The following is a 27762-nucleotide window of genomic DNA, read 5'->3' as shown; positions in this document are numbered from 1 at the left end:
TGGACAGTGCTGCTGTGGACATTCCTGTCCAGTGGACGTTGACTGGACTCTCTGAGCTCTGGATATGCAACTTCATATGCACACATGGTTTCATATTCCTAATTGGCCATGCCAATTTATTTTCTCACCAGCAAGGTGTGTGAAATCTTTTTGCTCTTTAGTCACTCTGACAGTTGATTGTGCCCAGCTTCTGAGGCTTTGACTATCACATGAGTATAAGATGAAATCCTGTAGTCTCGTTCAGCACTTCCCTGACTATGAATGATGTCAGACTTGTCTTTGTGTGTTTATTGGCCATAGGGGTTCCTGCTATGAAATTCCTGTTCATGATTCACACTTTGTCTACTAGGCTGTTTGACTCTTTCTATTGATTTCTAAGAGTTCTCAAAATGTATTCTGAATACTTATCTTTTGTCAAGTGTGTGTGTGATGAATAGTTTCGAGTTTGTACTATGTATCTTCACTTTTATGTGATATCTTTTTTTTTTTTTGGTACCAGGGATCAAACTCGGGACCTTGCACTTCCAAGTCAGGCAGCAGAACCACTGAGCTAAATCCCTGGCCCTTAAGTGATATCTTTTTTAAATTAAAGTATAGGATGTATACAAAAAATTGCATGTGTTTAAAGTGTATTATAATTTTAACACAGTCACCCATGTAACTACCATGCAGATCAGAACAGAACATTCACAGCATCCCAAGTCTCCTTTGCTTCTCTCAAAACCCCCACCCAAGGTAACCACTATATAAACTTTGTGTTGCTTGTTTTTTAACTTCTTGTAAGTGAAATCATATGGATTATAGTTTCATGTATCTGGGTTTTTCACTCATCCTACATCCATGAGATACATCTAAATCACTGTGTATAGCGTTTGTTCTTTTTCATGATTGTGTAGTTTTCTATTGTATGAATATTCCACAGTTCATTCAATTGTTAATGAGTTGTTTTCCAAGTTTGGTTATCTCGAATAAATATGCCATGGACACTTCTGTGTATGCATTTTGGAAGATAATGCACTCATTTCTTTTGGAAATACTCAGTAGTGAAATTACTGAATTATAAAACAGTTTTAGGATTAGCTTCAGTGGTTGTTTGTAAACAGCTTTCCAAAGTCATGGTACCAATTTACACTCTACCAGCAAGGTAAGAAATTTGCCATAAGGTAAGAAATTGGTCCATTCATGACCAATAATGGGAATCTTTACCTAAAGTATTTTAGCCATTCAGGAGGAAAGGGGTGTAGCGATACTTCACTGTGGTCTTAATTTGCATTTACTTGACCACTGTATTAGCCGTCTGGATCTATTAAGTGCCTGTCTGGATCTTTTGTCCACTTTTAAATTGGTTTGTCTTTCTCTTATTGATTTGCATGAGCTCTTTATATACTCTAGATATGAATCCTTGCTGAATCTGTGTATTATGGATGTCTTCTCCCAGTCTGAGTTTGCCTTGTCTTTTTTATATGTGATTTTTAAATTGTAGCAAAATGTACAGTTAACATTTTAACTGCAGTTAGTACACAGTCTAGTAGCATTAAGTACATTCTTATTGTTGTGAAACCCTCACCACCATCTATCTCTAGAATTTCTACCTTCTCAAACTGAAACTCCACACACATTGAACATTAACTCCCCATTCTGCCTCTCCCCTGGCCCATGAAAACCACTTTTTTCTCCTTAAAAAGAGGAATTTATTTCACATCATTGAAATGTTAAAAATCATTACTGGCCTTCATGTGAGTCGTCTTTTGAGTTATGCACAGTTTTTTAAAGATAAGGATTAGAAAAACAAAAAGATTAAGTTATCGGTTAAAGATAGCTGGCACTTATTATATATCTGCAAATTCACTTTGGGCATTGGCTTCTGTCTCATTTAACCTTGTTTTCATAAGAGTATTAGAACAAAAACAATATGGAACTCTGTTACTCTTTAAAAATTTAGTCTAAACTGATTTAATTTGTGTAGCCAGAGAGGAGTTAAATGCAAAGTATATTCTCAGGGGAAAAAAAGAAAAAAAAGAGTGGTGTGTGTGTTTTAAATAAGACTTACAAAAAAAGACCTCTTCTAGAATTTTTGATTCATTACTGGCTCCTTGGAAAATAGCTTTCTTAGCTTGGTTCACAATTCTGAAGTCTTTCCTTCAAGGCCATCTAATGGAGTGTCCTATCCCTGGGGACAAAAGTCAAGGCACAAGCTGGCTCAGGGCATCTTCCATAAGCTTCCTGACCTTCACATCTTTGTGAGACAAAGATGTATCCAGTGTGGGATACAGGTCACTTCTTTTTGCATTCCTTTTCTTCCTCATCAAACTGAGCTTCAACCTCTGCTGGATTCACATAAGTATAGAATCAAGCAACGATGGAAAATATAATATAGACAACCAGAAGCAATGCTGCAAATAGAATGTACCCAGCCCACTGTTTGCTGAAGTGGCCTGCCCCTGCCACTATGCGCCAAAAATTCTCCCATCCCTGAGTGGTCCGTCTCCTCCCTCCACTCCTTCTCCTGGATAAACATGTTGGTGTGGGACCGCTAGATCCGTGGTGAGTGTAGTAGCTCTGTGGAAACTGCCAAATTGCTTTCCAAAGTGGCTGTGCTATTTTGCATTACTGCCAGCAGCATATGAGAATTTCAGTTTCTCTGCTTCCCTGCCATTACTGGGATTGTCAGTTTCATGTTGTTGGTTTATTTTGGTTTGGTTTTTTGCTATGCTAATAAATATATAGTGATATATCACTGTGGTATTAATTTGCACTTATGCAATTATTAATATCAAGTATCTTTTCTTTTTTTCTTTTTTCTTTCTTCTTTTTTTCTGCACTGAGGATCAAATCTAGACCTTCATACTGAACTACATTCCCAGCCCCCACCCCCTTTTCCTAGCTTTTATTTTAGAGACAAGGTCTTGCAAAGTCACTAAGTTGCCCACACTGGAGCTGAACTTTCAAACTTGCAATCCTCCTGTCTCAGCCTGCCGCAGTGATGGAGAACAACCATGCACCTCGAGCCTGGCTTATTAAGTTCCTCTTCTCCTGCTTATCAATTATCTATATAATCTCTTTTTCTTTTTTTTTTTCAGTGCTGGAGATTGAGCCCAGGGTCTTGTGCATGCTAGGCAAGGAGCTGAGCTTTGTCTCCAGTCCTTTTTTTTAAATTTTATTTTGAGACAGGGTATCCCTAAATTGCCTAGGGTAACTTCAAATTTGCAATCCTCCTGCCTCAGCCTCCTGAATAGCTAGGATTACAGGCCTGTGTTCCTGTGCCTGGCTTTTAAAAAAAAAGTTTAAATGACTTCATTGAGCCATAGCTCACATATCATAGAGCTCACTCATTTTAAAGTACACTATTTGTTTGTTTATATCTGGGTGTACCCTCAAAGCCTCGAGTGCTCATAGCCAGGGCTTTTGAATGGTTTATTGGATTATCAGGGCACAACAGCTGAATGTGCTGTTAGGAGGTGGGGTTTTCTCAGAAGAGTTGACTCACCATGGGCGTGACCCGGAAGGTACTATCCCTGACACGGTGAGCCCCTCTCCCCCACTGAGCCCCTGCTCCTGTGTCCTGCCTCAGAGCCAGCTGACTGTGGACTGAAACGTGAGCCAAAATAACCTCTTCTCCTTTAAGTCGCAATTGTAGGGTACTGTGTCCCAGCGACGAGAAAGTGACTAAGATACTCTTCAGTGTGTTTGAATATATTCACAGGGTTAGACAACTATCACCTCAACCTCAATTCAGAACATTTTGTCCCCTCGAAAAGAAACCCCATACTCATTAACGGTTAACCCTCATTCTTTCAACCTCCCCCAGCCCTGAAGAACCATTAATCCACTTTCTGTCTCTATAAAACTGCTTGTTCTGGACATTTCATAAAAACGGTGCTTTCACATTTTTTTGCTATTCTTAATATTGTAACAAAATGTATTAATTGCTTTCCTAATTGTTGCTAAGGTCTTGAGACGCAATTGAGTTCTGTATATTATTGGTCTTCCATCTTTGTCAAACTTTCCTTCTATTTCAAATAATTTATAATACATATTTTTATGAATTTCCTATAAATAAATGGTATCTTTTTTGTAGTAACAGCACTGCTTCCTCCTTTCTGATCAAGTGTGAGTGCATGTGAATGAGTGTGTGTGTGTGTGTGTGTGTGTGTGTGTGTGTGTGTATCTTATGCCCTGGAAAGATCTGACACAATGTGGAACAGGAGTGGTGATGGGAAGCATCCTTATCTTCCTTCTCCTTTAATAAGGAATGCTTCCAGTATTTTTCTCTCTTGGAAGGAAAGTTATTGTACTATGCTTGTTGGTCCTGTTTTTCAGGTTTAGGAATGCTGGTCTATTTATTTTGCTGAGTTTTTATCAATGGGTATTTAATTTTTTTTTTTTTTGGTACTGGGGATCGAACTCGGGACCTTGTGCTTGCGAGGCAGGCGCCAGAACCACTGAGCTAAATCCCCGGCCCCCTGATATTTAATTTTATAAAATATATTTTCTATATCAATTGTGAGGATGGATTCATTTGGTTCTGGGGGAAGATCCTTAAAGACCTCTGCTTTTTTGATACCAGTAATGCCTCAAAGATTGTGTTCTACCCAGGGCCAAGTTATGGTGGACACGAGGGTCTCTCAGAGCCCCTGGTGGTCATAATCCTAGTCTACACTAACATTTGCCCATAATTAAGGGGGTAGTTTTATCTTCACCCTGCGTTTCTACCTCTCAATGTGTTGTGAATTCAGGATCGGAAGGGAGTATCATTTATTGGGCCCGCTCCACTATCAACTGGACCCAGAGAGGAAGAACTGGGACACACAGCAAGACCACCCTCTCTGAGCCTGTTTCCTCTAAAGGAGTCCTGCCTGGGCTGACTACTCCCAGGGTTGTTGTAGAATTAAATGAGAAAAAGTAAGTAAAAGATATTTGAAAATTGGAAAGAACTCAAATTTACAGGAATGTTAGCACTGGTAATATAATTATTATTATTAAATTCACCACAACAGCCACAGACACAGGACTCAAACTCTTCACATACCCCTCAGGTTTCCTGCTTTGGCAACAATGAAAGACATCACAACTACCAGTTGCTTATGTGCAATTTTGCAATTTTATTTCATAGCCTTGAGCATGAACTGCTGCAGATATTTATTACTCCAGATAAAGTCCTTGGGCCATAGTACCCCAAAGACAGACTAATGGGCTTGTTATTCTGAGCCTAAAGTGCTGCCATCTTTCCTCTTCCCTTAATAAATGTACCCACTGTTTGAATTCACTCCCATATAGAGGAGATAGAAGTTGCAATTTCATCCTGCTGAATGGGGGAAGTCAAGTTTTTCTAGCCTTATTTTTACTGCAACTCATAGTAACTTACGCCATTTGTGTAGCAACCCAGTACAAACACCCACAGGGAACAATTTTCACAAAACAACCCCTACCTCACGACATATACCGTACTTTCATATTCCCAATTCTATCCTGTACTATTATAGTCTTTTTTAAAATTTATGCTCACAACCTGCTAAATTTATATGCAACTTGGAGATCCTGAAGAGATGAGCTCCTTCCCTGCCCTCTCTCCCTGAGTCAAAGTAAGTGTAACCCTTTCTTCTTTTCTTCCTTCTTTCAAAAAATATGTACCGGGCCAGAGATTTAGCTCAGCGGTTCCACTGCCTGCCTCACAAGCACAAGGTCCTGAGTTTCATCCCTGGTACAAAAAATATGTATCAAGCACCTACTATTTGCCAGGCACTATGCTAGGTGCTGGGAATGCAAAGATAAATTAAACAATAGAACAACCCAGAGGGGACAGGCATCCCTTTAGCTGAGCCAAGGCTTAATGGTTAAGCTCACCATTAATAAAAGAAACCTGGGGGTTAAGGGGGCCAGGCATCTGCCCCCACCCTTAAGCTCCTTCCATGTAAAAGAGGTCTCACACACTATCTCTCTCTCTCTCTCTCTCTCTCTCTCTCTCTCTCTCTCACACACACACACACACACACACACACACACACACACACACACACATACATACATGCTCCCACATACTCTAAGAAGGTGGAGGAATTTGTCTGATTGGGATTTTGGGAAGAAAAAGTGGTATGTGTGATCTTGACTTTTTTATTCTTTTCACCTAAAATCAAACTGCCATCACAGTGTGTATCTCTTAAGCAGCCAGTGTGGTGGCATATACCTGTGATCCCAGCACTTGGGAAGCTGAGGCAGGAGGATAGCCATGAGGTCTAGGCCAGTCTGAACTACATAGTGAGACCCTGTCTTAAAAAACAAAGACCAGGGCCGAGGATTTAGCTCAGTGATTCCAGCACCTGCCTTGCAAGCACAAGGACCTGAGTTCAATCCCCAGTACCAAAAAAAAAAACTATGCATCTCTTACTCTGCCCTCTAAGTGGGAAGTTTCAAAAAGGAGCTGCCCTGGCACTGCCTGGGATGAGATGGGTAAGTCCATCTCATTCTGGAGATAGAATGAGATCTCCAATGACGGCTCCTCCTCACAGTGACAGTTCACCTCCATCTGCCTGGTACCGGCTGCTCCAGGCTTTAGCCAAGGGAGAGGGGCACTATTTAGGGGGCTACCTGGACACCCCCACATCTTCTTAGTGCCTTTCCCAGAGAGCTCCTCTCCATCTCTTTCCGTCCCCTCAGGGGAAAGTTTTCTGCTTTACAAAACCCAGGAGCCAGACTAGTGTTGATAATCATCCAAGGAGAGCAGGATAGGGAAAATGATCTTCAGAAAAAGTCAATGTTATCTTTTTCCCCTCTTTTCTTAGAGTACTTGGGATTAAACCCAGAGCCTTCACACTGAGCTACATCCCAAACCCTTTAAAAAAAATTTTTGAGATATGGTCTTGCTAAGTTACTGAGTTGCCCGGGATGGGCTTGAACTTGAGATCCTCCTGCCTCTGCCTCCCAGAGTGCTGCTGAGATTACAGGAGTGCACCACCATGCCCAGTCTCAACATTCCCTTTCAATCTTCCATACATTCTGAAAGCCCAGCTCAGCATGCTAGCGCTGCGCAAAAGTTCCTGAGGCTTCATGGTGGAACTTCCCTTTGCTGGGACGTCTATCTCTTCCCTCCTGGAAAGCCTACTTCTCCTCAAAGGCAATCCAGAGCATCAGCTCTTCTGCGACACCTTCTCCAACTCCCCCAGCAGAGGAACTGTCCTCTGGGAGCCCATTGACCAGCTTCTGCCCGTGATTGTAATCCAGACATTGGCTGAAGTACTTTGTTGAGATTCAATGACTCCCTCTCCCATCTCCATCCCAGTCTCTCTGGAATTCTAAGCTCATGGCTTCTCCAACCACTTCTGCCATGCTAAAATGACCCAGATGTGAAATTTACACACACATGGCTTTATATATTTAGTAGATTTGACTGAAGGTTTGTAAGAGCTACATTACAGAATCCAAATAATTTTAAATGGAACATTAGGTATCCTGTACTGGGAATTCTATCAATTCATGTTCTGCCTTCCCCCCTGACTTGGCCTTGCCTTCTGTCCTCCATGTGTCTGATTTCTGTGTGTTCCCCACAAAGATTCAGAGTTATCACTCTCCTTTCTCAGAACCTTGCCAGCTCTCATTCCGAGGTGCTTACCACCCATCACAACCTAACACCCCAGGAAACTTCTCTAACTATAGCTTCTTCCTAAGAGGAATACTGGTGAAAGTTGTAAGAGTTTTCGCTCCATTGTCATATTGTGGCATAATTGCTTGTTTTTAACTGTTCCCTAGGATGGCAGAATTTGGCAGTTTGGCAGCCAGTTGAGAAGAGCATTTACACCAGGTCTTTCTAGTCTTCATTTTTATGCAGCTAATTTTTTAATTATTAATTTATGATATTCTTGCCATCTTCCCTTGTCCTTTTCCTCTATTCAAACAAATTGACAATTCCTATTCTTGTTTCTAAAAGGGCATAGATGGTTGGAGAGTCCCAAAAGTCCTGATCTTTTCTTTGTATCATCTGAATCCCAATATTTTAGCTGGACACATAGACCACCAGAATAAAGACTACATTTCTCACCCTCCCTTGTGGTTAGATGTGGCTGTGTGACCAAATTCAGTCCCTTAATATGTGAACAGAGTGGTGTACACATCTTTCAGGTCCAGCCTTTAGAAGAAAGGGGCCCTCCCTTCCCTTTACCTTTTCCCCTGCTCATGCTGTGGAGCCAGCAACACTACATGGGGGAGCTCTCTAGGATCACATGGCTAAGAAACAATCCCAGGGGACAGGAGAGCAAGTCAGAAGTGTGAATCCCCCCGTGTCAGCCCTGATGGCTCCATTCTAATTCATGAGCCAGAAATTAACTTCCATTTTGTTTAATCCACTGTTTTGGAGTCTTTTGTTACAGCGGCTAAACACAACTCCTGACTGTATTAGTTTTCCAGGGCTGCACTACGGTTTGAATGTGGTTTGTCCCCACCAAAACTCACAATACGACTTCATTCTTCCATGCAGCAGTGTTGCGAGGTGGGTCCTGGTGGGAGGCATGTGAGAGGTGAGAATGAGTCTCCCTTTCTCATGTGAGTGCTCATTGTCATGGGGCTGGATTAGTTAGCATGGCAGTGGGTCCTCATAAAGCACTTTCAGTGCCCTTGGTTTTCTCTTGTTCCTCTCCACCATGTGACCTCTCTTCCACAAGTGCCCACTTGCCCTTCTGCTTCCTGCCATCAGTAGAAGCAGCATGAAGCTCTCACTAAAGCCAAGAAGATGTCATTTCCATATTCTTGGATGTCCCAGCCCCAAAAATCAATGGCCAACATAAACCTCTTGCCTTTGTAAATTACCCAGTCTCAGGCGTTCTGTTATAGCAACAGAAAACAGACCAGACAGGGTGCCACAACAAAATACCTGATTTAGGTAGCTTGAACAGCAGAAATTTATTTTGTCACAGCTCTCTAGACTGGCAGTTTGAGATCAAGACTTCAGCACTGGTTTCTTCTAAGGCCTTGGCTTGTAGGTGGCTATGGACTTCACATGGTCTCCCTCTGTACCCACACAGGTGTTCAAATCTGTGCTTATAAGGACACCGTCATATTGTACAAGGACCCATGGTAGAGACCTCATTATAGCTTAGTCACCTCTTTAAATACCTCTTTATCTCCAAATACAGCTATGTTCTGAGACTATGAGGGTTAGGACTTCAACAGGCAAATTGCGGGTGAGAGAACACCATCCAGGCCATAATGCTAATCATCTGCTTTTCTTCCGGCTTCTGTTTTCCCCTAGGTGTCCTTGGGGGAGTGGAGACTTCTTTACAGACCTGAACTGGAAAGGCAAGGCAGAAGTGCTGCCAGCAGTGAGGACCACAGTCAGCTCTTCAGTAGCTCCCAGCAGATGACCAGATTCACAGAGAAATGACCACCATTCCCATGCCAGGCTGATTCCTCTGCCCTGAACCTGAGCCCTGAAGAGCCCAGTAAACACTACCTGCCTCTCTCCCCCAAGCCCTCAGTCCTGCGGAGTTTGCACTGCCTTGTGATGGGGGACTCCAGGAGAACAACAATGTGTTCCCACCGCTGTGTGTAGACAGCTCCCTCCATAGCTCAAGCAGAAGTTGATTGCAAAGGGGCTCTGAAGAGGTCAAGAGGTCACGGTGGGGGGGGGGGTTCTGCCCTCAGGAGTGGATTGAGGCTGTTACTGCTGGGATGGGCTCCTAATGAAATCACCCTCCTCTCTCTGTCTTGCATATACTCACTTGCCTTTCTGCCAGGCTGTGACACAGCACAAAGACCCTCACTCGATGCTGGCCCCAAGTGCTTAGACTTCCAACATCAAGAGCCATAAGCCAAATAAACTTCTATTGTCTATAAACTATCCAGTCAGATATTCTGTTATAGCAGCAGAAGACTATCTGATCCACCCACCCAGCAACAGACAATTTGGAGTCTAAATTAAGTTGCCTTAAAGAAAATATAAAGAAATGTGTTATATCTTGCATATCAGTCATTTATGTCCCCCAGAGCCTAACAGAGAAGCTAGTACCAGAGCATGTTTGAGAAAGACGCACAGAGGAAGGAGAAATGGAAGTGAACAACAATCAACACAGAAAAGCAGCACCAGCACTGTGCCTCTCCGTCTTCCCAGCTAGATGGGAGGTTTCCCTCTTCTGAGCCACACACAGCCTTGATCTGATCACTGTGCATTGCCTTCTTGTGCCTGCATGTCCTTCCTTGAAATCCCCATAGGGGAGGAGCAACTTCCAGGAAAGGACCCTGCTTTGTTCACCCTCTGGTCTCCCACCCCTACCTTAGGCAGGGACTCAATTGGTATTTTTAAAATATGTAATAAAAAAGGGACTGGGTCAAGATATACGAACAGGAAGAGACCAGGAGCTGCTGAGAAGTGGAGGCGGGTGGGGGCGGCCTCCCATGGCAGCGGGGAAGCTGCTGGCTCTGGGAAGAAGGGAAGGCACTATTTGGGCAGGAGGGAGAGGCCTGACTCCGGAGCCTGAAACATCCCTGGCCCTATAAGGAACCAGCACGAGGCTTTCAGAGCAGTCGACACTGTGATGTCTCTCCCCAGTCATGATTTATTCAACTAAAGCTGTGTCTGAAAATATCCTCAGCTGGCAGTTTATTCCCTGAGGCCCCAGGATGTGGGAGGACTCAAGAGTGCAGGCTCCAACTCTGCTCCAGGAACTGGGTGCACATCCCATCCCTGAGAGGCAGGGGGGCAGACACCAGCCCCATTCACAGTGAGCCCTGAGTCAACACTGGCCTCCCCTCGGGGTCACACACATCCAAGAGTTGCTGGAGGAGAAAGGAGAAGAGCAGGCTCACCCCAGCAGAAAGAAAGCCTGTATCCGCTGAACAAAAGGGCACTGAGGCTGCAGCCCCTCCACCCACTGGCCCAGCTCTCTGAAGAGTCCTGGGTGCTGGGTGAGGAAACTCAGTTCCAAGCCAGAAGGAAGAAGGTCCAGCTGGAAGAAATGGAGGGAAAACACACAGGAGCCCAAGCTCTGGACCCCCTTCTCCTGCGACCCAGCATGCTCAGGGGCCAGGGAGCAAAGGGGCCCAACCGTGCCACTGTGTCCCCAGCTCAACCCAGGACAGTAGCTCAGCTGTGTTGCTACTCCCCAAAGTCAACGGGGTCTTCTGGACCTGTGGTCACAAGCAGTCAGAAAACTTGGGTTTGAATCTGCCTCACCTTGAATCTGCTCACCTGGCAAGCATTTGGAATTCTGAGAGGCCCAGTTTCCTCATCTATAAAAGGGGGTTGCTATCCCTGGTGAAGGAGGCCCTGAACAGATCAGATGAGGCACAGATGTGAAACAAAGGCAACAGAGTCGGCAGCAGTCTGGGCTTCCAAGGATGTGAAATTTCCCTCTTGCCTCACCCTGTACCACACAGACCATCCCCTCCACAGCTCGCGCCTTCTTCTAGGCCATCGCCCTTTAAATTAGAGAATGATCCAGCTGTGGGAAAGATGCATAACTCATAGATAATGGATGAGAACAGACTCCTAAGCACAGCTGTACCTACCAAAGCAACTGCTCTAAAATCCACTAATGAAAAGCTTCAGGGGCAGAGCTGTGCCCAGTAGAGGATGCTGCAGAGAAACCTTCACTTGCACCTAGCCCAAGGACCAGGTGGAAGAGGAGGGGAAGAACAAGCCATGTAAGAGGAAGAGTGATAAAAGCATAATATGAGGGCTGGGGATTTCGCTCAGTGGTGCGGAGACTGCTTGCCTGGCAAGCACAAGGTCCTGAGTATGATTCCTGGTACAAAAAGCATAATGTGAAAAGAAACTGGGACAGGACGAAGGCCAGCGTGGTTCAGAGCCCAGCTAGGGAATTCCCAACATTTTTTGAAGCTAAAAGTCCCCTTACAAAAATAACACTTCATTATGTAAAGCAGTTTTAGTTGTGCAACAAATTTGAACAGAAGCACAAAGTCCCCATACGCTGGCACACTCAGCCTCCTCCATCCTCATCCTCATCATCATCCTCTCCCACCTCTTGCAGACCTCTTGCAACTGTTGAACCTGCATGGTACATCATGCAAAGTCCATGGTTCACCGTGGGGTTCACTGTGGCTATTGTATGTTCTAGGGGTTTTCACAAACGTGTAATGACGTGTGTCTACAATTATAGTATCACACAGAATAATTTCCATGCCCTAAAAACCTTCTGTGCTCTGCCTGTTCATCCCTTCCTCCTCTCAACCCCAGTAGCCACAGATCTTTCTACTCTCTCCATAATTTTTCCTTTCCCAGAATGTCATACGGTTGGAATCAAACAGTTTGTGTTCTTTGCAGCTGGGCTTCTCTCATTTGCTAATATCCAGCTAACGTTTCTCTATGTCTTTTCATGACTTGATAGCTCATTTCTTTTTAGTGCTGAATAATATTTCATTGTCTGGATAAGAATCCTGTTTTAAATATCAAAATAATTTGAATATCCCCAAAACATAACACTCATATTTTTAGAATACAGATTGAAACTATGATTAATCCAGCAATGCTTTGCATGTATTATTAGCCACAATGACCTCTACATAAATCACTCACATTCCATATTTTTATGGTAAAAAAAGACCAAAATGACAGTGTTGGATGTACCCATGAATTAACACATTCCAAGGGTGGGCAACCTATAGTTAGGGATGCTATGGGAATTAGACAGCTATCTAAGGATCTTCAGCTGAGCATGGAACTAGTTAGATTTGCATTTTTAAGGATCATTTTGGCTAGCCATATCCCAGGATAGATACCAGAACTTTCTTCCAACATCCTCGGGACATCTTTCCAGACAGGATTATAGTTGCACCAAATTCATAGGATCTAAAGAAGAGCATCATTGGGCCAGGGATGTAGCTCTGTGGTCCCGCCACCTGCCTCGAAAGTGCAAGTTCCCGAGTTCGATCCCCAGTACCAAAAAAAAGAAAAAAAGAAAAGCATCATTGACATATTCAACCAAAAACTTTACCCAGGTTATGCTCCCAAGCAAAATCTTGCTTGAGAAAGCAACAGTCAAGGATCTAGAATCCAAATTTGCTTTCAAAATCAAAGAGCTGTGTGCCTACCCAAGAGAAGACCAAAACCTAGCAAAGCTGTACAGCCAAGACAAGGCCATAAACAAAATCACCCCAGGTTCCAGTGGCTGCCTCGAAAGCACAAGGAGCCGAGTTCAATCCCCTGTACCAAAAACAAAAAAACAAAATCACCCCAAAAAGATAATTTAAGGTAGAGAAGCCAGGTGTTGTCATACAGGCTCCACCTTCTCCCAATACATACTCTCATCAAGGTCTTCAGGCCCAGTCTTTACTCTAGGGTTGATTCCAGAGGACAACTTGCTCAAGAAAATGGGCCTCCAGAGCCTAGAGTCCAAGTTTGACTTCTGAATTGAAGATCTAGATTTCTGGCTGTGATGGATGATTAATCTTGGTTGTCAACTTGACTGGACTGAGAATGCCTAGAAATCTGGTAAAGTAGGCTTTTGGGTGTGTCTGTGAGGATGTTTCCAGAGACCATCGATGTATAGCACATGGGGTCAGCAGACTGAGAGAGGAAGACCTGCCCCTAACATGGATGCACCAGGCCATAAGTGGGGCTCAGGGGGAGAAAAGGCAGAAAGGGAAGCTTACAAGTAAGCAAGCTTGACTCTTGAGCAGGTGCATCTTTTGCTGATGCCATTATTCACAGACAGACTCCAGATTCTTTAGTCTTTGAATGCAGACTGCACCAACTCTCCAGGGAGCTTTGCTTGGACTCGGGCTGCATCATTGAACTTTCTTGTTCTGAGGCTTCCAGCTTCTTGATCTGAGAAGCTACTGGTTTGCCCAGCTCTTCAGGCTGCAGATGGCCATTGTGGGACTATCCAGACTCGCGGATCATGTAAGCAAATCTAGTAAGTTCCCTTTATAGTTATAGATACCTTCTGCCATTTCTACTCCTCTAGAGAACCCTAATACACTGACCTAGAGTAAGAGAGGGCCTTAGAACAAGACCAAAAACACACACGAAGTCTGAGAGGAGAGGTCTGTATGCAGAGGCTTCACACAATGGCACCACCTTTGCCCATGGCTATTGATGTGTCTGGGACCAAGACTGGGACATAGCAGCAAGTTCTGTGTATCAGATATTGTGGGACCCAAATATCTCTCTCTCTCTCTCTCTCTCTCCCCGCCGCCATATCATTTCCCCTGAGACCACAAGAAAGCCTTCTGGAGATGGCAGGCTGACTTCAGGAGTCAAAGACAGGCAGGCATATTGCAAAAGGCACTCAGCAGCTTTATCAAGCCAGTCTGGCTCTGGAGTCCAACAGAACACAAGAACGATGCAAATATAATTAACACAAGCCATTTTGCCATCATCACAGTAATCATTCATTCAGACAAAAATCGTCAGTGGACAGTAAAACCCCGAAGTAAATATTTGATGGTAACAAGACAGACATTACCTCAAAGAATCTCCCCTCAGATTGTTTATTAATCACAGAAGAAACATTGGTAATTTTGCTGTTGGGAAGCCTGGCAGACTCCACTTCAAACAACTGATCAAAATTTACTTCACTAGTAATAATGCAAAGTGATACACAGGACCTGGGGCAGGGGCACCAGGAGGGCACAGAGTCACTTCTGTGGCATTTACTACCTCAAATGCATAAACCAAATATATTTATGACGAGGTGCCAGATAACCTAACTAAGTGGAAGTCTACAAAGTAACAGCCCTGTGCTTCTAAAAATGGAGTGAGAAATGGCAGTAGGGATGGACACATATTAATCTGACTGAGGAATATTTAGAAAGTCTGAATGGGGCCGAGCATTTAGCTTAGTGGTTCTGCTGCCTGCCTCGCAAGCGCAAGGTCACAAGTTCAATCCCCGGTACCAAAAAAAACAAAAAAGAAAAAAAGAAATGGAAAGTGTGAATGAAGTATGTTGCATGTGCTACCATCTCTGTAGTACAGGGAACAGGTACACTAAATGTTCTTGTTTAGGTCTAAAATGTCCCCCTAAAACCTCGTGTGTTCAAAGGATGGGCTTTTTGAAGGGGTGGGATCATGGAGTGCTATTCTCATCAGTGGTTTAATCCACTAAAGTGTTCAGAGCTGAGAGTGCTGTTGGAGGTGGAGTCTTTCAAGAGAAGTAGGTCACTGAGGGGTGGCCTGGAAAGGCTTTCTGGTCCCCAGCTCCTCCTTTTGCTCCCTGCTTGATGCCATAGGTTAAGCACCTTTTCCTCTCCCATTCTGTTTTTGCCTTGGAATCAGCTAACCACACACTGTAACCGTGAGCCAAAATAAACCTCTCCTTTTTAGTTGTAGGTGTTGAGTGTTGTGTCCAGCTGCAGGAAAGTGACTAGAACACTGTCAGAGCCTTTTTTGGGCCGGGGATTTGGCTCAGTGGTTTCGCCGCCTGCTGCGCAAGCGCAAGGACCCAAGTTCGATCCCTGGTACCAAAAAAAAAAAAAAAAAAAAAATGAAACAGAGTCTTTTTTATGCCTAAAATTTCTCTCAAGAAACACAACTTTGGGCCAGGGATTTAGCTCAGTGGTTCCACCACCTGCCCGGTAAGTGGAAGGACCCAAGCTCAATCCCTGGTACCAAAAAAACATAACATTGGTTGTCTCAGAACTGCTTTTAATGTTAATCTTTTCATCCTGTTTGAATTTTTTTAATTATTTAAATGTGGTAACAAATTTTTTTAACTTACCCAAAAAAGTAGCACTCAAACATAATGTTAAGTGAAAGAAAGCAGACACGAAGAGTACATATTATATGATTCCATTTATATAAATTGCTAAACTAGGCAAAATTAATCTATGGAAATGAAAGTCAGGCTAGGAAACCCAAATGTCCCTAATTTCTAAACTTACTTCAAAGCTACAGAAACCAAAACAGTGTGGTACTGACATAACACAGACATATAATCATATAGAGCAATGCGATAAAACTGAGAGTTCAAAAATAAACCCATATTTTTATAGCCAGTTAATTTTCCTTTTTCTTTTCTTTTCTTTTCTTTCTCTTTCTTTCTTCTCTCTCTCTCTCTCTCTCTCTCTCTCTCTCTCTCTCTCTCTCTCTCTCTCTCTCTCTCTCTCTCTCTCTCTCTCTTCCTCTCTGTCTTTCTCTCTTTTTACATTTGGAGTAGCATTTTTCATTAGTACATGTTTATGATACATAATGAACACATTTGTTATGGGAAGCTGGTGCATATACATATTGCATCAGTTTTCAACAAATGTACTAAGATCATTCAATGGGGAAAAACCTCTCTTCAACAAATGGAGCTGGGACAAGTGGACATCCACAGCAAAAGGATGAAGTTGGACACATGTCACACATATACGAAAGTTAACTCAAAATGGATGAACAACCTGAACGTAAAGGCTAAAGCTATAAAACTTTTAGAAAACAATAAGGATAAATTTTCATGACCTTGGATTTGGCAATGGATTCTTAGATGTAACACCAAAAGCATAAGCAACTAAAACAACAATAGGCAAATAGGTAACTGGGACTAAACTAAAAATTTATCCATCGTGCTAAAAGAGGGGGGCAACTGTTATATACTGAATGTTTAGGTTCCCCCTCAAATTCATATGCTAAAGCCCTAACCCTTGGGGGGGAGCAGAATGTAGAGGTAAGGTCTCTAAGGAAGTAATTAGGTTTGGATGAGATCATTTGATAAGGAAAGAATGCATGACAAAGAAATAATGCAGGCCTTTGTCTGTTGCCCAGCCCCACACCATGTTCTTGTCATAGGACGTTCTGTTCAAACAATGCAACTTCTAGTACTGCAGGATGTTCTTGCCCAATGTATCAAAATGTTCTGTTCAAGCAGTGTGACTGCTTGTACTGCAGTGGTGCATGATGTTTGTTCCAAGATTTCAAAAATGTTCTCTTAACTCCACCCATCCACTTCAGTGAGCATGCCTGCCCAATAGGTGGCCCCACCCACCTACCCCAAAGATCTCTATATTGCATTGCTGTTTCAGGGCTCAGACTTTAGAGTTTGAACTCCTCTGAGTCCGCAGGCATAATAAAGAATCCCTCCATCTCTCCAGGTGCTGCTTGACTTCTTTGCTACCAGAAACCTTCAACTAGCAGGAACACTTGGCTGTTACACAGAGCAGTAATACTTGGCTATAAGGCTGAGCGATGACACTTTGCTGTAACAGTCATTTGGGTAAGGCCCTGATCTGTTAGGATTAGTGTCTTTACTGGAAGAGACAAGAGACTCAAGAGAGTTCTTTGGTCTCCACACCTTCTCCACATGAGGACATAGGATATAGCAATTTACAAGCTGCTCACTGGAAACCGAATTGGCCAGAGCTAAAATTAAAGGAGAGGGGAGGTATGTTGAGGACCAAAACCAGAGCCTTGTGCACATGAGGCAAGCACTTTACCACTGAGCTACATTTCCAGCCCTTTTTATTTTGCTTTGAGAAAGGTCTCACTAAGTTCTCCAGGCTGTCGAATTTATCCTGAGCTTTGTGAGTAAAGTTAGTCATGTACCATGGCACCCAGCTTAGCCAGGGCTTTGATCATGCACTGCCAGCCTCCAGAACTGTGAGGATATGAATTTCTGTTTAAGCCACCCAGGCTATGGCAGCTCATTACAGCAGCCTGAGCAGACAATAACCTAGAGAAGATGAGAAAATATTTCTGACTCCTAAATCTCAAAAGTGTGTAGTATCCAGAAAATATAAAAATTCTTGCAACTTAAGAACAAAAAGATTAACAACCCAATCTTTTTTATGGGCAAAGTCTTGAATAAACATTTCTCCAAAGAAAAATGTACAGGACCAAAAGGCACATGAAAAGGTGCTCAACACCACTAATTATTCTCAAAATGCAAATCAAAACCACAATGAGGTAACATCTCACACTCAGTTGGATGGCGACAATTTTTTAAAAAGAAAGACAGGAAGGGAAAGGAGTGTTGGTGAGGATGCAAAGACCCTGTACCTATATGCACTACAGAGAAAACATAAAATGGTGCCACCTCTGAGCAGAACAGTTGGCATCTCTTCAAAAAGTGAAACAAAATTTTCATATAGCATAGCAATGTCTCTCTCAGGTATATACCCAAAAGAATTGAAAACAGCTATTCAAACAAGCACGTGTATGTGACTGTTCAGAGAAGCACTGTTCACAAGAGTGAAAAAGTGGAAACAACTCAAATGTCTATCAATAAATGAACCCATGGAATGTAGTTTATATATACAATGGAGTAGTATTCCCCCTCATAGCAAGCAATGAAGTGTTGATGCATGCTACAGCATGGATGAATCTTGAAGATGTTATTATAAACAAACATCGGATACAAAAGCACATATTGTTATTCCATCTATAGGAAATATTCAGAATAGGTAAATCCTAGAGATAGAAAGCTGACTGGTGGTTGTCAGGGAGTAGGGACAGGACAGGAAGAATGAGAGATGACTGCTTAAGGGGTACAGATTTTTTTTTTTTTTTGAGACAAAGTCTCACCACGTAGTTTAGCCTGGCCTTGGATTCACTACATATCCCAGGCAAGCCTCAAACTCACAGCATTCCTCCTGCCTCAGCCTCCCAATGCTGGGATTATAGGCATGTGCCACCATGCCCAGCTCGAAAAACATTATTTGTTGGTTGGCTGTTTGTTTGTGGTGGTAGGCAAGCTCCCTGCTGAGATATATCCCCAGCAACCAGAGTTTTCTTTTGGAGAAATGAAAATGTTTTGGAATTTGATAGAGATAACAGTTGCACACCATAGTAAGTATACAACGTGCCACTAAATTGTACACTTTAACGTGGGTAATTTTATATAGTATGAATTTTACTTCAGTAAAAAATGAAAGAAAAGGTCAGGCTAGGGCTTAGCCTCACTTTGATGGGTTACCCTCTGGAAGTAGCTGTTCGGCTCAGTTTTCTGGGCCAGGTTTTCTTGGGTTTATGTGTGAATGTGTGAGGATTCATCAAGCTATGCACTGTGCAGTGTCATCATCTATGTATTTTAGAGTCCAATTAAAGGAAGTTTTGCTTTGCTCTTTTTTTAAAAGGAAGTTCTTGATGCACTGATGATGGTAATAATAACTTTTAGCCAGGGCCAGGGCCAGGGAGAGGACAGTGTGAGGTAAATTATGCAAGTGCTAGGTCAGATCCTGTCTTGGTTTCAAATATTGATATTTTATTCCTTGGGCTTTGGGGGATTCATTGTTATTTTATCTTTAAAATATGATTTATCTTGTTTATTGAGATTTTGGCATCTGCTTTGCTATGATCTGAATATATGTGTCCCCTCAAGATTTGTATATTGGAACCTAACTCCCAAGGTTTGGTGGATTAACTAATGGTCAACTTGGAACACCTAGCTAAACTGAATCAGCATGGTCTGTGCATGGAGGATCCACCTGAGGATTGTTCCCATTAGCCATAGAAAGAGAACTGGAAAGGTCCTGAGTTCAATCCCTGGTACCAAAAAAAAAAAAGAGAGAGAGAACTGGAGGGGAAGATTGTGGGCTATTGATTTCCTAGGAGAAGCTTGCTGCAGATGGTTTTCCTGATGCAAACTTGGCTCTCCCCGTTGGAGGAGGAGCTCGGGGCCTCACTGTCACTGGGAATGGCTGCTGTTGTCATCAGGGGAGCTCTGATCTTCACCATGAGCATCACTACCTGGCTCCAGTATAGATCCCTCAGCCTGGTGGCACAAATCCTTCACCCAACCAGTGCAGGTTTTCTGGCTTCCACCACTGGGCTTTGGGTCTTCCAGGTGCAGATCCTCAATAATGACAAGCATGAGTTGTTGCCATGGGCTCTAGGCTACAGCCTAGACTCATGGAGGACATTGCCTTGGACTCTAACCCTTTAGCTGGACCTGTGTGGGACATTGCTGTGGGATCCAGGCCCTTGGCTGGATTCTTTGGGCCTCTAGTGTGTGGCTAATCACTTACACTCCTCTGTATTTGACTCTTTGGGGTTAAATATCAGAAAACAATCCTATAAATTATGCATCCCATATTAAATGTATTCCCTTGCCAAAACCCTGACTACAACAGGAGGTGATGGGCAGTGAGGCCTTGCGGGGGGGCACCTGGTCACAAAGACTCCACTCTCATGAATGGGGTCAGTGCACTTGTGGAGGAGCCCTCAGCTGTGTGAGGGCCCAGCATAAAGCCCTATCTATGAGGAAGGAGCCCACGTCAGATCTAAATCTGCTGGAGCTTTGATCTTGGATTTCCCAGGCTCCACAACAGTGTTTATGAATTGCCTTATCTAAGGTATTTTGATATAGCAACCAAAATGGACTGAAACTTACTAACTCATTTGTTTTGTTCTGTGTGTTCTGCTTTTTCTTACCATACTGAGTTACCTGAGGCAGGATATTTTTTAAGGGAAAAGTTTATTTGGGGTCACAGTTCTGAAGGTTCAAGGTCCAGAGGTCACATGTGGTATTGGCCTCCTTACTGGCAGCATCCCAAGGTGGCCCAGGGTAACACATAGCAAAAGACAAGGAGCACACATGTGTATATATTGGTATGTTGATCTGGTCTCCTCCCTCTTCTTATAAAGCTACCAGGATTCATTCCTGGAGGCTCCACTCTAATAACTTTATCTAATCTTAACCATTTTTTTTCTTTTGAGACAGGGACTAGCTATGTAGCCTAGGCTAGCCTCAAACTCCAGGAGATCCTCCTATCTCAGCCTCCCAAGTGCTGGGACTACAGGCATGCACTACCATGGCTAGCTAATCCTAACCACTTTCCAAAGGCCCCATCTCTGAACATCATAGATATATTATGTTTCCACCTTCACAGTGGGGATTAAACATTGAAGTGTTTGGGAACACCAACTCAATATCTAAACCCAGACAAGTGCCTCATCCATCTTTCCCTAGTCCACTGCTTTTTGTTGTTGTTTTTGGTACCGGGGATCGAACTTGGGACCTTTTGCTTTCAAGGCAGGCGGCAGCACCACTGAGCTAAATCCCCAGCCTCCCTAGTCCTATCCCTAAATTTCTCTTGGAGAAACCAGTCAGTCAGTCTGCATAGTCATGGTGGTGGGCACTGGCCTCATTTGCTCTCTTTCCAACCCCAGAGAAGACTCGGAAACACAAATACACATGAGCACCTGCCATGTATAGGGGCTTTCTGAAGTGCCTACTTCAGCCTCAGGTGGCACAAACAAGACCCTTGCCCTTCTCCCCGATGCTTCACTTAGCCTCCAAAACCCTACAGCCTCGTGGCCCCCTTCGTGGGGCTGTGTCACTCAGAGGGCAAGGACCAGGGCCCCACACTACCCACTAAGAAGCTAGGTAGAAAGCTACAACCAGAGCTCAGAATAGGAGATCTCAGAGGATGCAAATAAAGAGCATACTCCATTCCCATAATCCTTAGAAACATTCATTTCTAAACAGATCTTTTTCCCTTCCTTTTTTTTGAGTGGGCAGAGGAAATTGCACATGTCTTAAGCAAGCATCTGAAGAGACAACGAAATGAAGGACATAGCATTATTTTCCCAGTACTCTTTTTGTTGCACTACTGGAGGATTCATTATAGAATCAGATAGTCACATCATGAAGAAAAATTTTAAGACCATATCACTTTGTCTTGGATTAAATGTGAACTCTTTAAATGAATAGATCTTATAGAGCAGGGTATTTTTTAATGTAGCAATGCAGGGATTTCTCCATAGTATGTGGTGATTTTAATATATAATAATTTAACATTTCCTATTCATTGAACAGAGGTACATTCTATAAAAAGAAAAATAAACTTTTAGAGATCTATAATATTACAACAATAGCAACTTGTAATTATATATCTACAGCTATATAAATATATACTACATATGTATATGATAAATATATATGTTTTATTTTAAAATAGGACTGTCTTACTTACTTTCTTGCTTCTAAGACACAATATCCAATACCCACAAGTTATAGGAGGAAAAGTTTATTTTGGGTCACAGTTTGTAGAGGTTTCAGTCTGTAGTCGGCAGGCTCCAAGGCAGGGCAGCATGGCACAGGGGCATTGCAAAAGAGGCTTGCTTATGGCATGGAAGGCAGGAGGCAGAGAGAGATCAAGAGAGGAGGAGGGAGACATACTCTTCCAGGCCACGCCCACAGTGATCCACCTCCTCCAACCAGGCTTCACCTCCCAACATCACATTTAGCTATAAACTCCTCAGTGGATTGAGCCATTGATTAGTGTCACATCCCCATGATCCAACCACTGCTCAGAAGCCCCATCTATGAGCACATGAAGCTTTGGGGACACATCCAGATATAAACCATAGTAGGGGGCATATTATAGAATAATGTAATCCAATAGAAATTTCTGCAGTGATGGAAATGTCATATCCTTACTGTCCAGTGTAGTAGCCATTAGTCACAATTGTCTATTGAGCACCTTAAACATAGCTAATGTGTCTGAGGAACTGAATTTTTAATTAGCTTAAATTTAAGTGTATTTAAGTAACTATATTTAGTTAATGGCTACCATATTGGACAGGGCAGATCCAGAAGAATCAGGCAAACACTTAATTTATAACACTAATTGACAATGTCTTTCCAATTCAATAAATGTGACTCTCAAACAATGATACCAATAGGTACTGATAAGTTAGAAACTATAATGTAAAACCAGACCCCAATCACAGTAGAAACAAAAATACATTATTAGGGTAAAATTTTAAAGACTATACATGACTCAAACATAAATATCTAAAGTATCTCACTCAGATTTTTGTTTGTTTGTTTTTAATGGTGGTTAGAAGCAAGCAACCTAAGCTTTGAACCCAGGTAACTAGAAGAAAGGACAAAATAAAGCAAAAGCAGTCATAATTAAGAAAATGATAGCAGTAACTTGGGTGGGGCTGGAGTCCAGCCCTCCTTTAAACAGGATAGTCGGGGAGCTATCTCTGGGGAGGTGAGACTTTCAGCCAAAAGGTGCAGTATGAAAATGAATAAATCATGTAAAGATATAGGGGAGTGATTTACAGACCAGGGTTTGCCAACTACTGTTGGACATTTTAGGTCAGCTAATTCTTCACCATGGGGATTGTCCAGTGAGTGCACTGTCGGATGGCAGCCACATCCATGGACTCTGCCCACTAGATGTCAATAGCACCCCACACAAGATATGACAACCAAAAATGTCTCTGGATGTGGCCAAAATAAAGGAAAAAGGAGAGAAGGAAGAGAACTGGGACAAATAAACAAAGAGCATGTTCAAAGGCCCTGAGATTGGCAAGGGGTCAAAATACCAGAGGATCAAAAGAGAGACCATCAAATGTGGCACTGATGAGGAAGATGGGGTTAGGCACAGAGGGACACAGGGCCTGTGCACACGGCCTTGTAGGAAATGGAGCTTTATTCCAAGAGATGACAAAATATTGAGCCACTGAAGGGTTTCAAGAGGGGAACAATGTTGGGCTGCAAGGGGTGCAAGTGAGAGCAGGGATCATTTAGGAGGTTTGCAGAACAGTGTGAAAGATCCAGGCCCCTACAAGTGTAAGACCATGTGTCTCACCAAACGCTCTGAGGAGCTGACTACAGCAAAGATCACCCGGGAGGGAACACACCGGACAAGTTGTTAAAGTAAAACAGACCTTTATTAGTCTGGGCAGATGGCACTCTCCAAGCTCCAAGCTTAGAGAGGCAACTGGCTCAGAGTCCGAGGCTGTTTTTATAGGGGGTCGCAGAGGTAGTTGGCAAGCAGAAATACAAAAGCGGAGGAGAGAGATAAAACAGACCTTTTACAGATTGTCCTTAAGATAACATATTCAGATATGGAGTTGGGCAAGCATGACGGAACACTACACACACAACAGACCTTCCTGGCACAACAACAAGCACATCCCTGGAACTCAATGTCTACCTGGTGATCCATAACAGAAGCAGACAAGTTGGGTCCCTATTACAAAATGGAGTAACTGTTGTTCAGTCTTACACAAGTGGATGAACTTCTCTGTGACTCAGTGGCCTTGTTTGTAAGATGGGGATAATGATGGTACAACTACTCTGAGAGTGGTTCCAAATATATATAAAAGGGTCTAGTGTTTGTAATGCACTTAAAACAGTGCTGGGCATAAAAAGCCATTTGCTTTTACTAGAGTTTAAGTCCCAGTGAGAGATGCTAGAAGCTTGAGTGGCACAGTGAGATTCTTCCTGTGGAGGGCTGCACATGCAGGGCCTGTGGAACAGAAAAGTCTCCTGAGGGTGCAAAAGCTTCAGAGAAGTAGACAAAAAGGAGAGCTCAGTGGGAAGCAGGATGCACAGAAATGGCAGATGAGGTAGGTGAGCAAGTGACGACAGGAAGGAAGCCATCAAGGACAATGGCTGGCTTTTCAGTTCAAATACTATACGTATGGGGTCCCATTTATTTTATGGAAAAGCCTAGAGGTCAACTTAGGACATATTAGATTTGAGATGGCCATGTTGGTATATTAAGTAGTAGCCAATTGGCAGGTCAAAGCTCAGGGAAAAGTTCAGGACTGAAGGTATAAACCTGACCATCTTTTGCAAAGAAAACAATTAATAGTTTAATTTGAATTAGACATCTAATAATGTTTAAAAGCATTCAAATTCTAAGGAACTGGCCCTAAAGGTAGCACAACCTTATGTAAAATGTCATCTGTAAAAGTCATTTATTGAAGTGTTATTTGTAATATTATAGTTTGTAAATCACCTAAGTAGCCACTGATTGCAGTCTGATTAAATATATTATAATACTGCCATCAGATGGACTATTATACAACTGATAAAAGAAAAAGGAACTTAATATGACCTAATATAGTATGGCCCATGAGACATTATTCAACAAAAAAAAGCAAGGTACAAAACACAATATATAATGGACTACATTAGAGTGCTCTGTAACCACCACCACCCCCACCAAAAAAAAGAGAACAGATTTGCTAATGCTGAACATTTCTGGAAGGATACACAATTGCTAACCACAGTGATGGCTAAAGGACAGGAGCTGAAATTTTTACTTTTTACTCTATCCTCCTTTTCACACTATTGTACTTGGGGGGGTACATGAACATACTACAATTTCTTAAAGCATAGTCAGCTCTCTGTATCCATAGGTTCTGTATCTTTGAGTTCAACTATCTTGATAATGAAAATATTTGGGAAAAAATTGTATCTGTACTGAACATGCATAGATTTTTGTCATTATTCCATAAACATTACAGTCAACAACTATTAATATAGCATTTACACTGTATTAACTGTTATAAGTAATATAGAAATGATTTAAAATTCATAGGAGGATATGTAAAGGTTATATGTAAATACTACACCATTTTATATGAGAATTCAGCATTCACAGATTTTTGTATTCAAAGAGGTTTCTGGAAACAATCTCCTATAGATACTAAGGGACAAGTGCATATAATTTTTTTAGACAAGTTCTTACTGTTGTCCAGGCTGGTCTCAAACTCATGGAATCAAGCAATCCTCCTGCCTCAGCTTCCTGAGTAGCTGGGACTACTAGTGCCTACCACCATGCCCAGCTGCAATTACAAAATAAAAAACCAAATATTGTTTAGAAAAAAGTCACTCTGGTAGCAATGTGAAGTAAGACACCAGAGAAAGGACACCAGCCAGCAGGCTACTGCAATAGCCTGAGCAAGAAAAAAGATGAGGACAAGAGCTAGAGGTATGTCATCGAAGACAGAGGGACTCCAGGGAGCATTTTGCAAGTAGAATCCAAATTTGGATCTATGCATGAAGAAGAAAAGATGACTGCCCAGATTTGAGCAAGAAGGACTCATGCTCAGGTCTGCCCCTTCCTCCAAAACCTCCTGGGCAGCTCAAAGGACACAGACCTGCCTGGGTGAGCTAAGGAGAGGGGTGTCCAGGGCTAAGGGTGTGCCTGGGTGAGGAGCACCAAGCACCAACTACCCCCACCCCATACACACACACATGCACACACGTGCACACACGCACATACTCACCACTGCCTAAGCTCTTGGGGTGCTCCCCATGATCTTGCCCAGAGAAACTGAAACTCCTATGCTGTTCCATACAGCACACTTTGGAAAAAAGAACACCAATTAACATGATTCTTCTCTGTTCCCTGCCAGTGAGCAGCAGAAATGCCTCTAACTTAAAATATTTCCGATTTTTCTCTTCTTCCTGGTCCAAGAGTCGAATCTTCCCCTCACCCTCACCATGGCACAGCCAGCCCGCATAGCTGCAGGATGTTGCACCAAGGGCTTCAACACTGCCAGCTAGAGCCAGCTGGCAGAGGGTGTTGGGGGAGCATCAGCTTCTCCCCAGGGAAGCATCAATGGTATCATGAGCTTGTGAGTCAGGAGGTCACAGTGTGCTTACAAAGCAGTTTTGCTGAAGACAGGTCCTGACTATGGAGGTGAGGTGGAGTTGGCCACACATAGCTGTGGGGTCCCTGCCTGTATTTTTTTTCCCCAAAAGCCAAAAGAAAGAAACTCTGCTCACATCCTACAGCAATGAATATTGTTCACTTCTAAGCACAGCTGTTCCTGCCAAAAACAAAAGAAAAAAAGCCTGCTAATTCACTTTCCCTTCACTGGAGAGAATGATCAGGACTTGGCAGCTGCCCTTACCCCTCACACAGCCCTTTCTGGCCTTCCCCGGCCTGCTGCAGACTGTAAACAGCTGAGCTCAGCCAGACCAAAGCCCTGAGGTTGAGGCTGATGGTCCAAGCAGCTCCACAGCCCATGTGCTCTAGGATCTCTGCCAGGAGCTGCTGCCCCGCAGACAGGCCCAAGAAAGATCTTACCAGAAGGCAGTCTCTGTCCTCCTGCAAAGAATTGAGCCAACTTTCAGCACCTGTGCTGTGGTAGCCAGCAACCCCTTTCCTCCCTAACCACTCCTGAGAGGAGAAGGGGCCCCGCGGGCCTCTGCCAGCATTCCTCACTCACTCCTCAACCCATAACCACACAAACTGGGTCTCTTGCTTTCTGTGCTTTGATGCTTTGACATCTGAAGTGACTGCTCCTCCTTCCCAGGGTTAACCAGTTCCCAGGGATGCAAGAAACTCCAGCCACCTCCTTTGCCGTACTCACACTCTGTACCAGTCATCAGCCCTAACACCCCAGGGTCAGTTACTGGACAGCTAGGGCCAGCCCCTATGCCTAGCGCCAGCTGAAGAGACTCAAACTTGCTCACCCTGCCTCACTCCCTCCCATGGGACCCATAATAAAGATTATTGTCCACAATTTCCACCTCTTTCTGTGTCCCATGTCAGGCCTGGTGCTTCCTGGGCAGCCCCCATGGTGTGACATGCAACCTCCTCTTCAGATCTGAGTCTAACAAACTGCCTTTCAATGCCAGCCATCTCTGATCTGTTGTCCTTGTCATCCCCAACTAACAAATTTATAACAAGAGGAGCAACTTATTATTTATTTTAATGTTATATGATTAATAATGCATAATAAATAATAAATTACACCTAAATTATAATAAAATTTTACACTATAATTTTGAAACAATAACCTCAGGCTTCCCGCCCTCTTCTGAAACTGTCCCCACCTAGCTACCAGAATCGACTGGATACATTTGAGTCTTACATTATGTCACCCACTGCTTCCTCACTGATGGTGCCATTGCTGCAGCATTGCTCTCCTGGCTCTATCCTTCTGGCTGCTCCTTCTCAGACTCCTGGGGACAGCCAGCTGCCCTGCAGGGTCCTGTCCGCAGGGCACCAGGGCTGCTCACCACCAGCAATTTGTCTACTTCCACTGGATACTGTCCCTCCACTTCGACCTCCACATGTGTCACACAGTCACCTCAAGCTCAGTACAATCCACACTGAATCGTCATCTACTGCCCC

General features: G+C 43.2%; 1 long non-coding RNA gene across 1 annotated transcript in view; it reads right to left on the bottom strand.

Moving 5' to 3' along the window:
- Positions 1 to 27762, bottom strand: part of LOC110344321 (uncharacterized) — a 110435-nt gene that overhangs the window by 78128 nt on the left and 4545 nt on the right. The window contains exon 3 of the long non-coding RNA XR_015451691.1: positions 25904 to 25981. This is a non-coding gene — a long non-coding RNA (uncharacterized LOC110344321). The remainder of the gene's footprint in view (positions 1 to 25903; positions 25982 to 27762) is intronic.

This window comes from Heterocephalus glaber, unplaced genomic scaffold (genome assembly GCF_053883595.1).
Source record: "Heterocephalus glaber isolate CG9 unplaced genomic scaffold, H.glaber_assembly_v1.0 deba00001429, whole genome shotgun sequence".
Taxonomy (NCBI): domain Eukaryota; kingdom Metazoa; phylum Chordata; class Mammalia; order Rodentia; family Bathyergidae; genus Heterocephalus; species Heterocephalus glaber.
Note: the sequence above shows the minus strand (reverse complement) of the source record. Positions and strands in the feature narration are given on the sequence as shown.